The sequence below is a fragment of the Elephas maximus genome, chromosome 3 (genome assembly GCF_024166365.1).
Source record: "Elephas maximus indicus isolate mEleMax1 chromosome 3, mEleMax1 primary haplotype, whole genome shotgun sequence".
NCBI classification, from domain to species: Eukaryota; Metazoa; Chordata; class Mammalia; order Proboscidea; family Elephantidae; genus Elephas; species Elephas maximus.
The window spans coordinates 15654890-15668803 of record NC_064821.1 but is presented as its reverse complement, the minus strand read 5'-3'; positions in this window follow the sequence as shown (position 1 = coordinate 15668803).

Here is a 13914-nt window from a genome sequence, read left to right as displayed (position 1 = left end):
TATACAAAGATGAACTCAAAATGTATAAATCATGAAGAAGAAAACATAAAGTAAATCTTCAGGACCTTGTTTTTTGACAGTACATCCTTACGTGCAACACTAAAAGATAAGCAAAATAGATAATTTGAACTTCAACAAAATTTAAAACTTTTGTGGATGAAAGAATATTATCCAGAAAGTGAAAAGACAACCTACAGAATGGGAAAAAATATTTGGAAACCATACAGGTTCAATATTCAGAATATATTTTTAAAAACTCCTCATATGCACACCTATGTTCATTGCAGCATTAGTCATAATAGCGAAAAGATGGAAACAACTTAAGGGCCTTTCTTGGTCATCTAGTGCTGCTATAACAGAAATAGCACTAGTGGATGGCTTTAACAAAGAGAAATCTCTTCTGTCACGGTGTAGGACGCTACAGGTCCAATTTCAGGCCATCAGCTAAGGGGAAGTCTTTCTCTTCTCTGTTGGTTCTGGTATGGGAGGTTCTCAGCACAGGAACCTCTGGTCCAAAGGACATGCTCTGCTTCTGGCATTGCTTTCTTGGTGGTATGAGGTCACCCTCTCTCTGATCACTTTCCCTTCCTTTCATCTCTTACGAGATAAAAGGTGGTGCAGGCTACACCCCAGGGAAACTCCCTTTACCTTGGATCAGGGGTGCGTGGGTTACAATCTCACCCTAATCCTCTTTAACATAAACTAATCTTTCTTCATTAACCACTGGCAAAGATTAGGATTTACAATCACAAAATGGAGGATAACCACATGATACTGGGAATCATGGCCTAGCCACATCGACACATAATTTTGGGGACACAGTTAAATTCATGACAGTTCCCATCAGTGGATGCATGGATAAACAAAATGTGGTACATAAATACAATGGAATGCTAAGCAACCGTACATAATAATGATGAGTCCTCAGAACGTTACTTGGATGAATCTGGAGGACATTATGCTAAGTGAAATAAGTCAAACACAAAAAGACAAATATTTTATAGTTGCACTTTTATGAGAAGGCAACTATTCAAAATAATAATACTTTGACAAAGAGATTATTTATTAAGGATGAGAGATGAAGAGAGAAAGAGGTTTGCAAACAGGCAGTCAGTTCTAGAGAAACTGCTGCAACTGTTCAAAAGCAGTTTTTTTTTTTTTTTTTTTTTTGCTTATATGTCATTTACGATCTTGTGATAAAAGAATGTACAGTTGGTTAGAATCAGTCCCTGGGGAAGGACATCATTCCTGCTAAAGTAGAGGGTCAGTGAAAAAGAGGAAAACCCTCAACTAGGTGAATTGATGCAATGGCTGCAACGATGGGCTCAAGCACAGCACAGATTGTGAGGATAGCACAGGACTGGGCAGTGTTTCACTCTGTTTTACACAGGGTTACTGTGAGTTAGAACTGCTAAGGCCGAAGATGAAGAAATTAATTTTTACCAACTTCTGCAGTCTGAAATTCATCAAACATGCAATCAGGATACACTGATGATTGAAATGTGAAAGTTGGACATAAAGAAGGATTGGTAGTTGGAAAATCTGGCCTTGGTGATGGAAATGATGTCAAAGATCACATGACAGAATTTTGTGTGACAAATGACTTCTTCATTGCAAATATCTTTTTCAACAACATAAATGGTGAATATACATGTGAGCCTCACCAGATGGAATACACAGGAATCAAATCGTCTACATCTGTGGAAAGAGGTGATGGAGAAGCTCAATGTAATCAGTCAGAACAAGGCCAGGGACCAAGCTGAAAAGACCACAAATTGCTCATATGCAAGTCCAAGTTGAAGCTGAAATAAATTAGAACAAGTCCACGAGAGCCAAAGTATGACCTTGATTATGTTTGCTGTTGCTTTTAGGTGCCATCCAGTTGGTTCCTACCCATAGTTACACTATGTACAACAGAACAAAAGAATGCCTGGTCCTGCACCATTCTTAAAATCATTGTTATGCTTGAGCCCATTGTTGCAGCCACTGTGTCAATCCACCTTGTTAAGGGTCTTCCTCTTTATTCTGACCATGTACTTTGCCAAGCAGGATGTCCTTCTCCAGGGACTGATCCCTCCTGAAAACATTTCCAAACTATGTAAGACACAGTCTTGCCATCCTTGCTTCTAAGGAGCATTCTGGTTGTACTTCTTGCAACACAGATTTGTTCGTTTTTTTGGCAGTCCACGGTATATATATTTTTTAATAATTTTTATTGAGCTTTAAGTGAACGTTTACAAATCAAGTCAGTCTGCCATATATAAGGTTATATACACCTTACTCCATACTCCCACTTACTCTCCCCCTAATGAGTCCGCCCTTCCAGTCTCTCCTTTCGTGACAATTTTGCCAATTTCTAACCCTCTCTACCCTCCTACCTCCCCTCCAGACAGGAGATACCAGCACAGTCTCAAGTGTCCACCTGACACAAGTAGCTCACTCTTCATCAGCGTCTCTCTCCTACTCATTGTCCAGTCAGTCCCTTCCATGTCTGATGAGTTGTCTTCGAGAATGGTTCCTGTCCTGGGCCAACAGAAGGTTTGGGGACCGTGACCGCCGGGATTCTTCTAGTCTCAGTCAAACCATTAAGTCTGGTCTTTTTATGAGAATTTGGGGTCTGCATCCCACTGATCTCCTGCTCCCTCAGGGGTTCTCTGCTGTGCCCCCTGTCAGGGCAGTCATTGGTTCTGGCCGGGCACCATCTAGTTCTTCTGGTCTCAGGATGATGTAAGTCTCTGGTTCATGTGGCCCTTTCTGTCTCTTGGGCTCTTAGTTATCGTGTGACCTTGGTGTTCTTCATTCTCCTTTGATCCAGGTGGGTTGAGACCAATTGATGCATCTTAGATGGCCGCTTGTTAGCATTTAAGACCCCAGATGCCACATTTCAAACTGGGATGCAGAATCTTTTCATAATAGAATTATTTTGCCAATTGACTTAGAAGTCCCCTTAAGCCATAGTGCCCAAACCCCCGCCCTTGCTCCACTGACCTTTGAAGCATTCAGTTTATCCCGGAAACTTCTTTACTTTTGGTCCAGTCCAGTAGAACTGACCTTCCATGTATTGGGTATTGTCCTTCCCTTCTTCTACTAACTAATCCGTAAATAACCCTCTCCCACCCTCCCTCCCTCCCCACCTCGTAACCACAAAAGTATGTGTTCTCCTCCGTTTTTTCTATTTCTCAAGATCTTATCATAGTGCTCTTATACAATATTTGTCCTTTTGCCTCTGACTAATTTCGCTCAGCATAATGCCTTCCAGGTTCCTCCATGTCATGAAATGTTTCACAGATTCGTCACTGTTCTTTATCGATGTGTAGTATTCCATTGTGTGAATATACCACAATTTATTTAACCATTCATCCATTGATGGACACCTTGGTTGCTTCCAGCTTTTTGCTATTGTAAACAGAGCTGCAATAAACATGGGTGTGCATATATCTGTTCGTGTGAAGGCTCTTATTTCTCTAGGGTATATTCCGAGGAGTGGGATTTCTGGGTTGTATGGTAAGTCTATTTCTAACTTTTGAAGAAAACGCCAGATAGATTTCCCAAGTGGTTGTACCATTTTACATTCCCACCAGCAGTGTATAGGAGTTCCAATCTCTCCGCAGCCTTTCCAACATTTATTATTTTGTGTTTTTTGGATTAATGCCAGCCTTGTTGGAGTGAGATGGAATCTCATCGTAGTTTTAATTTGCATTTCTCTAATGGCTAATGATCGAGAGCATTTTCTCATGTATCTGTTAGCTGCCTGAATATCTTCTTTAGTGAAGTGCGTGTTCATATCCTTTGCCCATTTCTTGATTGGATTGTTTGTCTTTTTGTGGTTCAGTTTTGACAGAATCATATAGATTTTAGAGATCTGGCGCTGGTCGGAGATGTCATGGCTGAAAATTCTTTCCCAGTCTGTAGGTGGTCTTTTTACTCTTTTGGTGAAGTCTTTAGATGAGCATAGGTGTTTGATTTTTAGGAACTCCCAGTTATCTGGTTTCTCTTCATCATTTTTGGTAATGTTTTGTATTCTGTTTATGCCCTGTATTAGGGCTCCTATTTTTTAAGGTTGTCCCTATTTTTTCTTCCATGATCTTTATCGTTTTAGTCTTTATGTTTAGGTCTTTGATCCACTTGGAGTTAGTTTTTGTGCATGGTGTGAGGTATGGGTCCTGTTTCACTTTTTTTGCAAATGGATATCCAGTTATGCCAACACCATTTGTTAAAAAGACTATCTTTTCCCCAATTAACTGACACTGGGCCTTTGTCAAATATCAGCTGCTCATATATGGATGGATTTATATCTGGGTTGTCAATTCTGTTCCATTGGTCTATGTGCCTGTTGTTGTACCAATACCAGGCTGTTTTGACTACTGTGGCTGTATAATAGGTTCTAAAATCAGGTAGAGTGAGGCCTCCCACTTTCTTCTTTTTTTTCTGTAATGCTTTACTTATCCGAGGCTTCTTTCCCTTCCATATGAAGTTGGTGATTTGTTTCTCCATCACATTAAAAAATGACATTGGAATTTGGATCGGAAGTGCATTGTATGTATAGATGGCTTTGGGTAGAATAGACATTTTTACTATGTTAAGTCTTCCTATCCATGAGCAAGGTATGTTTTTCCACTTAAGTAGGTCTTTTTTAGTTTCTTATAGTAGTACTTTGTAGTTTTCTTTGTATAGGTCTTTTACATCTTTGGGAAGATTTATTCCTAAGTATTTTATCTTCTTGGGGGCTACTGTGAATGGTATTGATTTGGTTATTTCCTCTTCGATGTTCTTTTTGTTGATGTAGAGGAATCCAAGTGATTTTTGTATGTTTATCTTATAACCCGAGACTCTGCCAAACTCTTCTATTAGTTTCAGTAGTTTTCTGGAGGATTCCTTAGGGTTTTCTGTGTATAAGATCATGTTATCTGCAAATAGAGATAATTTTACTTCCTCCCTGCCAATCCGGATGCCCTTTATTTCTTTGTCTAGCCTAATTGCTCTGGCTAGGACCTCTAGCACAATGTTGAATAAGAGCAGTGATAAAGAGCATCCTTGTCTGGTTCCCATTCTCAAGGGAAATGCTTTCGGGCTCTCTCCATTTAGAGTGATGTTGGCTGTTGGCTTTGTACAGATGCCCTTTATTATGTTGAGGAATATTCCTTCAATTCCTATTTTGCTGAGAGTTTTTATCATAAATGGGTGTTGGACTTTGTCAAATGCCTTTTCTGCATCAATTGATAAGATCATGTGGTTTTTGTCTTTTGTTTTATTTATATGGTGGATTACATTAATGGTTTTTCTAATATTAAACCAGCCTTGCATACCTGGTATAAATCCCACTTAATCGTGGTGGATTATTTTTTTGATATGTTGTTGAATTCTATTGGCTAGAATTTTGTTGAGGATTTTTGCATCTATGTTCATGAGGGATATAGGTCTGTAATTTTCTTTTTTTGTGATGTCTTTACCTGGTTCTGGTATCAGGGATATGGTGGCTTCATAGAATGAGTTAGGCAGTATTCCGTCATTTTCTATGCTTTGAAATACCTTTAGTAGTAGTGGTGTTAACTCTTCTCTGAAAGTTTGGTAGAACTCTGCAGTAAAGCCATCCGGGGCAGGGCTTTTTTTTGTTGGGAGTTTTTTGATTACCATTTCAATCTCTTTATTTCTCATGGGTCTATTTAGTTGTTCTACTTCTGATTGTGTTAGTTAACGTAGGTAGTGTTGTTCCAGGAATTCATCCATTTCTTCTAGGTTTGCAAATTTGTTAGAGTATAATTTTTTGTAATAATCTGATATGATTCTTTTAATTTCAGTTGGGTCTGTTGTGATGTGGCCCTTCTCGTTTCTTATTCGGGTTGTTTGTTTCCTTTCCTGTATTTCTTTAGTCAGTCTGGCCAATGGTTTATCAATTTTGTTATTTTTTTCAAAGAACCAGCTTTTGGCTTTGTTAATTCTTTCAATTGTTTTTCTGTTCTCTAATTCATTTAGTTCAGCTCTCATTTTTATTATTTGTTTTCTTCTGGTGCCTGATGGATTCTTTTGTTGCTCACTTTCTATTTGCTCAAGTTTTAGGGACAGTTCTCTGATTTTGGCTCTTTCTTCTTTTTGTATGTGTGCATTTATCGATATAAATTGGCCTCTGAGCACTGCTTTTGCTGTGTCCCAGAGGTTTTGATAGAAAGTATTTTCATTCTTGTTGCAGTCTATGAATTTCTTTATTCCCTCCTTAATATCTTCTATTACCCAGTCTTTTTTCAGCAGGGTATTGTTCAGTTTCCAAGTATTTGATTTCTTTTCCCTAATTTTTCTATTATTGATTTCCACTTTTATGGCCTTGTGGTCTGATAAGATGATTTGTAATATTCCGAATTTTTGGATTCTGCAAAGGTTTGTTTTATGACCTAATATGTGGTCTATTCTAGAGAATGTTCCATGTGCGCTAGAAAAAAAAGTATACTTTGCAGCAGTTGAGTGGAGAGTTCTGTATAAGTCAATGAGGTCAAGTTGGCTGATTGTAGTAATTAGGTCTTCCGTGTCTCTATTGTGCTTCTTACTGGATGTCCTGTCCTTCTCTGAAAGTGGTGTGTTGAAGTCTCCTACTATAATTGTGGAGGTGTCTAGCTCACTTTTCAGTTCTGTTAAAATTTGTTTTATGTATCTTGCAGCCCTGTCATTGGGTGCATAAATATTTAATATGGTTATGTCTTCCTGATCAATTGTCCCTTTTATCATTATGTAGTGTCCTTCTTTATCCTTTGTGGTGGATTTAACTTTAAAGTCTATTTTGTCAGAAATTAATATTGCTACTTCTGCTCTTTTTTGCTTATTGTTTGCTTGATATGTTTTTTTCCATCCTTCAAGTTTTGGTTTGTTTGTGTCTCTAAGTCTAAGGTGTGTCTCTTGTAGGCAGCATATAGACGGATCGTGTTTCTTTATCCAGTCTGAGACACTCTGTCTCTTTATTGGTGCATTTAGTCCACTTACATTCAGCGTAATTATAGATAAGTATGTGTTTTTTTTTTAATGTGTTCAGTGCTGTCATTTTGATGCCTTTTTATGTGTGTTGTTGACAATTTCATTTTTCCACTTACTTTTTTGTGCTGAGACTTTTTCTTTGTAAATTGTGTGTTCCTCATTTTCATAGTATTTGACTTTATGTTTGCTGAGTTGTTACATTTTTCTTGGTTTTTATTTTGAGTTATGGAGTTGTTATACCTCTTTGTGGTTACCTTAATATTTACCCCTATTTTTCTAAGTAAAAACCTAACTTGTATTCTCCTATATCGCCTTGTATCCCTCTCCATATGGCAGTTCTATGCCACCTGTATTTAGTCCCTCTTTTTGATTATTGTGATCTTTTACATATTGACTTCAATGATTCCGTTTTGAGCATTTTTTTTTAATTAATCTTAATTTGTTTTTCTGATTTCCCTATTTGAGTTGATATCAGGATGCTCTGTTCTGTGATCTTGTGTTGTGCTGGTATCTGATATTATTGGTTTTCTGACCAAAGAATTTAGTATTTAGTATTTCCTGGAGCTTGGGTTTGGTTTTTGCAAATTCTCTAGGCTTGTGTTTATCTGTAAATATCTTAATTTCGCCTTCACATTTCAGAAAGAGTTTTGCTGGATATATGATCCTTGGCTGGCAGTTTTTCTCCTTCAGTGCTCTGTATATGTCATCCCATTGCCTTCTTGCCTGCATGGTTTCTGCTGAGTGGTCTGAACTTATTCTTATTGATTCTCCCTTGTAGGAGACCTTTCTTTTATCCCTGGCTGCTTTTAAAATTTTCTCTTTATCTTTGGTTTTGGCAAGTTTGACGATAATATGTCTTGGTGATTTTCTTTTTGGATGAATCTTAAATGGGGTTCGATGAGCATCTTGGATAGATATCCTTTCGTCTTTCATGATGTCAGGGAAGTTTTCTGTCAGCAGATCTTCAACTATTCTCTCTGTGTTTTCTGTTATCCCTCCCTGTTCTGGGACTCCAATCACATGTAAGTTATCCTTCTTAATAGAGTCCCGCATGATTCTTCAGGTTTCTTCATTTTTTTAAATTCTTTTATCTGATTTTTTTTCAGCTATATTGGTGTTAATTCTCTGGTCCTCCAGATGTCCCAGTCTGCATTCTAATTGCTCGAGTCTGTTCCTCTGACTTCCTATCGCATTATCTAATTCTGTAATTTTATTCTTAATCTTTTGGATTTCTGAATGATGTCTCTCTATGGATTCTTGCAACTTATTAATTTTTCCACTATGTTCTTGAATAATCTTTTTGATTTCTTCAACTGCTTTATCAGTGTGTTCCTTGGCTTTTTCTGTAGATTGCCTTATTTCACTTCTGAGGTCATCCCTGATGTCTTGAAGCATTCTGTAAATTAGTTTTTTATATTCTGTATCTGGCAATTCCAGGATTATATCTTCATTTGGGAAAGATTTTGATTCTTTAGTTTGGGGGGGTTGTAGAAGCAGTCATGGTCTCCTTCTTTATGTGGTTTGATATCGACTGCTGTCTCCAAGCCATCACTAAGATATTGTAGTGATTTATTCTATATTTGCTCACTGAGTCTTACCTTGTTTTGTTTTCTTTCAATATACGTGGATGGGCTACTAGATTGTGCTGTCTTGATTGTTGCAGCCCTTGACTCACTTATGACCTATTGCCAGCTGGTTTGGGCTTTTACCAGATATATATGCCTGAGTCCATTCGCTATTCTTGATTTGAATCTGATTTTGGGTCAAGTGTGTGATGCAGACTGTCACCTATCCACCTAGAGAAGTGGTGGTGATAGTTGTGTGCACCAGATTCTATTAGCAGCTGGGGTTCACCCTCTGGGGGGGCAGGATGCTGACAGGCTTCCCCCAAGTGTTGGTGAGGTAGGTATATCTCTATTCCTAAAGCACCTTGGTGGGTGGGCTCTGCAGCTGTACCTTAGGCCCCCAATGCAAGTACCTCTACTGATTGGTAGGTGTCACCCTCCTTAGACCCCTAAGGCAGGAGGCTAGGTGGTCTGGGGGGAGCTTCAGCCCTCAGTTCCCTGTTGTGGGTCAATGAGGGCTCTGTTGAATATGCAGAGATATCAGACCTGGGAAACTTGTCTTCCCAGTAAATCCGCTAAAACAATTGCAGTCAGATCCCTATCAGAAATGCCTTTGCATTATAATAGCCACCTTGTTCCCTGTAGGGAGGAAAGCCCAAGACTGTGGATCACATATGCTTGCCTGGAGCTGGTTCTGTGTTTTTAGTCCAATTAGGGAAGGATTTTTGGTCCCTGGGTTTTTTGTAATTGCTTCTCTCAGGCCAGGAGAATGGGCTAGGAAAAGACCAAAAAAAAAAAAAGGAAAAGAAAAACCACGGAGCAGTTCTCCCTCTGGCTCAGGAAATTCCAATGTTAATGAAGCCGCCTGGGAAGGGGAGGGGAGGGTTCAGAAAAACAGGAGAGAGTAGCACCCCAGAATATAGAGAAAGTTACTTATCTTGCTTGGGATGACTGTTTTATCTGAGATTCCCGAGGGGCGCGTCGACTGTGTGCGCTGGCTGGGTAGAGATTGTCCCCGATGGTCAGGCCTGCGTCCCGTGCTTGCGCTGTCTCAGAAGCCGCGGTCAGTTCCTCTGCTCCCAGTCCAAAGCCCCGCGCCAAGTTTCCCGCTGGGACGCTGCACTCCTGGCTTCAAAAGCAGTTGCTGCCTCCCGACGACTTCTGCTCCCGCCAGCCGTGTCACCGAGCCGCCCACGCACACTGGCTGGGCCCCCCAGGTCGGTTCAGGGGGCTAGGGCTGCACCCCGTGTTTGTGCCATCTCAGGATGCCGTGCTCAGCTGCCTTGTGCCCAGTCCAAAGCCCGGCGCCAAGATTTCCTGACTGGGACACTGGCTCCAGGCTCCAAAAACAGTTGCTGCTTCCCCGTGGTTGTTCGTTCTCCGTCTCTGTCACTCAGGTCAACTCTTTAAATCTGTGTTTGTTGGTCAGGGTTTGTAGATTGTTATGTATGTGATCGATTCACTCATTTTTGCAAGTCTTTGTTGCAAGAGGGATCCGAGGTAGCGTCTACCTAGTCAGCCATCTTGGCCCCGCTTATCCAAGGTATATTTAATATTCTTTGCCAACACCACAATTCAAAGGTGTCAATTCTTCTTTGGTCTTACTTATTCTTTGTATAGCTTTCACATGCATATGATCCGATTGAAAATACCGTGGTTTGAGTCAGGCGCACCTTAGTCTTCAAGGTGACATCTTTGCTTTTCAACACTTTAAAGAGGTCCTTTGTAGCAAATTTTCCCAATGCGATGCATCTTTTGATTTCTTGACTGCTGCTTCCATAGCTGTTGATTGTGGATCCGAGTAAAATGAAATCCTTGACAACTTCAATCTTTTCTCCATTTATCATACTGTTGCTTATTGGTCTGGTTGTATTTTTGTTTTCTTTATGTTGAGGTGCAATTCATACTGAAGGCTGTTGTCTTTGACCTTCATTAGTAAGTGCTTCAAGCCTTTTTCACTTTCAGCAAGCAAGGTTGTGTCATCTGTGTAAAGCAGGTTGTTAATGAGTCTTCCTCCATCTCTGATGCCCCATTCTTCATATAGTCCAGCTTCTCAGATTATTTGCTCAGCAAACAGATTGAATAGGTATGGTGAAAGGATACAATCCTGGCACACACCTTTTCTGAGTTTATCTACTCAGTATCCCCTTGTTCTGGCCGAACAACTGCCTCTCTGTCGATCTATGTACAGGTTCGTCAAGAGCATGATTAAGTGTTCTGGAATTTCCATTATTTGTTATGATCCACCCAGTCAAATGCCCTTGCATAGTCAATAAAACACAGGTAAACATCCTTCTGGTATTCTCTCCTTTCAGCCAGGATCCATTTGACATCAGTAATGATATCCCTGGTTCCACACCCTCTTCTGAAACCAGCCTGAATGTCTGGCAGTTCCCTGCTGATATACGGTTGCAGCTGCTTTTGAACTACTTTCAGCAAAATTTTGCTTGGGTGTGATATTAAAGCTATTGTTCAATAATTTTTGCCTTCAGTTGAAATACCTTTCTTGGGAATAGGCATAAAAATGGATCTCTTCCAGTTGATTGGCCAAGTAGCTATCTTCCAAATGTCTTGGCATGGATGAGTGAGCAGTTCCAGCACTGCATCTGTTTGTTGAAACATCTCAACTGGTATTCCATCAATTCCTGGAGCCTTGTTTTTCACCAATGCCTTCAGTGCAGCTTGGACTTCTTCCTTCAGTACCATCGGATCCTGATTATATGCTACCTCTGTAAATGGTTGAACATTGACTAATTCTTTTTGATATAATGACTCTGTGTATTCCTTCCATCTTCTTTTGATGCTTCCTGAGTCGTTTAATATTTTCCCCATAGAATCCTTCACTATTGCAACTTGAGGCCTGAATTTTTTCTTCAGGTCTTTCAGCTTGAGAAACACCAAGCGTGTTCTTCCCTTTTGGTTTTCTATCTCTAGCTCTTTGCACATGTCATTATAATACTGTCTTCTCGAGCTGCCCTTTGACATCTTCTGTTCAGTTCTTTTACTTCCTCATTTCTTCCTTTTGCTTTAGCTGCTTGATGTTTGAGAGCAAGTTTCAGAATCTCCTCTGGCATCCATCTTGGTCTTTTCTTTCTTTCCTGTCTTTTCAATGACCTCTTTTGCTTTCTTCATGTATGATGTCCTTGATGTCATTCCACAACTTGCCCGGTCTTTGATCATTAACGTTCAATGCGTCAAATCTATTCTTGAGATGGTGTCTAAGTTCAGGTGGGATATACTCAAGCTATGGATATTATCTTATCACTGACCAAAGACCAGATGACTTGTGGAATGACATCAAGGACATAATACATAAAGAAAGCAAGAGGTCATTAAAAACACAAGAAAGAAAGAAAGGAAGGGGGAAGAGAGAGAGAGAAAGAAGGAAGGAAGGAAGGAAGGAAGGAAGGAAGGAAGGAAGGAAGGAAGGAAGGAAGGAAGGAAGGAAGGAAGGAAGGAAGGAAGGAAGGAAGGAAGGAAGGAAGGAAGGAAGGAAGGAAGGAAGGAAGGAAGGAAGGGAGAGAAAGAGAGAAAGAAATAAAGAAAAGAGCAAAATGGATGTTAGAAGAGGCTCTGAAACTTGCTCTTGAACATGGAGTAGCTAGAGCAAATGGAAGAAATGATGAAGTAAAAGAGCTGAACAGAAGATTTCAAAGGGCAGCTGGAGAAGGCAAAATCAAGTGTTATAATGACATGTACAAAGATCTGGAGATAGAAAACCAAAAAGGAAGAACTCGCTCGGCATTTCTCAAGTTGAAAGAACTGAAGAAAAAATCAAGTCTTGAGTTGCAATATTGTAGGATTCTACAAGGAAAATATTTAATTGATGCAGGAAGCATCAAAAGAGAATGGAAGGAATACACAAAGTCAATACACCAAAAAAGAATTGGTCGGCACTCAACCATTTCAGGAGGTAGCATATGATTAACATCACAGAGGTAATATTTACAACACATAAGAAAATCACATCAGATGACAAAATGGTGGATAGTCACACAATACTGGGAATCCTGGCCTAGCACTGTTGACACATATTTTGGGGGGACACAATTGAATCCATAACATTCTACCCTTTGGCCCGAAAATCCATATCCTTGCCACATGTAAAACACATTCACCCCATCATATAGCAAAAGTCTTAAATCAACTCCAATTCCAAAATCCAAAAATTCTTCTTCATCTGGGAAATCTAGTAAACCCTGGTGGCATAGTGGTTAAGAACTACAGCTGCTAACCAAAAGGTCAGCAGTTTGAATCCACCAGGCACTCCTTGGAAACCCTATGGGGCAGCTCTACTCTGTCCTGTACAGTTGCTAGGAATCAGAATTGACAGCAACGATTTGTGTGTGTGTGTGTGTGAAATCTAGAATACACGTGATCTGCTTCCAAAATACAATGGTGGAGCAAGTGCAAGGTAGACATTTCCATTACAAATGGGAGAAATTGTAGGGAAAGAAAGGATAACAGACACCAACAACTAAGCAGAACACATTAGATTAGTTCTCAAGGCTTGAAAATAATCCTCTGTTCTCTGAGACTATTTAGGCTGTGGCCCTGCCCTCCAGACTCTGGGTGTTACCCACACTGTCTGGATTCTGGGTAGAGGCCCCTCAGCCCTGGACTTCAGCTCTCCTTTCCAGGTTCACTGTAACTCTAACTCTAGTCCCTTGCATTTGTGTGGCCCCATTCTCCTAGTCTGAGTGGTGACACAACTCCCTTGGCCCAGGAAGGCCCTTTTCTTCTGCCTCTTGAGCATGGCAGCCACCCCCACAGTTTTGGGCAGGAGATCAGGCCCCATCTCTATGGCTCTGGTGAAAGGCAGCTTCTAGTTCCAGAGTTGAGTTCGCAAAGATCTCTTTGAAGCCTAGAAGGCTGTGACTCCACTCTTTAAAGCCCCAGAGGTCATGGCCCACCCCTTTGATACTGACACAGCTCTGCTTCCTGTGTTCCTTGTTTCTTCAGCTTCTGCTTCCTGGTTCCTTGGTCTCTCAGCCCTTCATTCCTCTCTATCTGAGTCTGCCTTGCTGGGTCAAGTGTTATAAAGCTCTGTAGCTCCACTTTAAGTGCCTGGAGGTGCCCCACTCCACCAGTAAACTTTGGCCAGAGGGCAGTCAGCTCTCTTGCTCTGCAAGTCAGTAAGCCTAGCTTCACTGATAAGTGCCTGGGGGCACCCTACTCTGCCAAAAAGTCTGCTTCACAAAGGCATTCAGCTCTCTTGCTCTATGGGTCAGTTCCAGCGTTGTCTTATGCTGATCTCCTGGTTCAGCTGCTGCCATTTCTCTGCTGCTGCTTCTTGCCATCTGCACTGTCTCCAGTGCAACTTTCCTCACTTCATTCTAAGTCCTCACCAGAATTGTCTTTGATGTCCATAATTCCACCAACAGGCTCT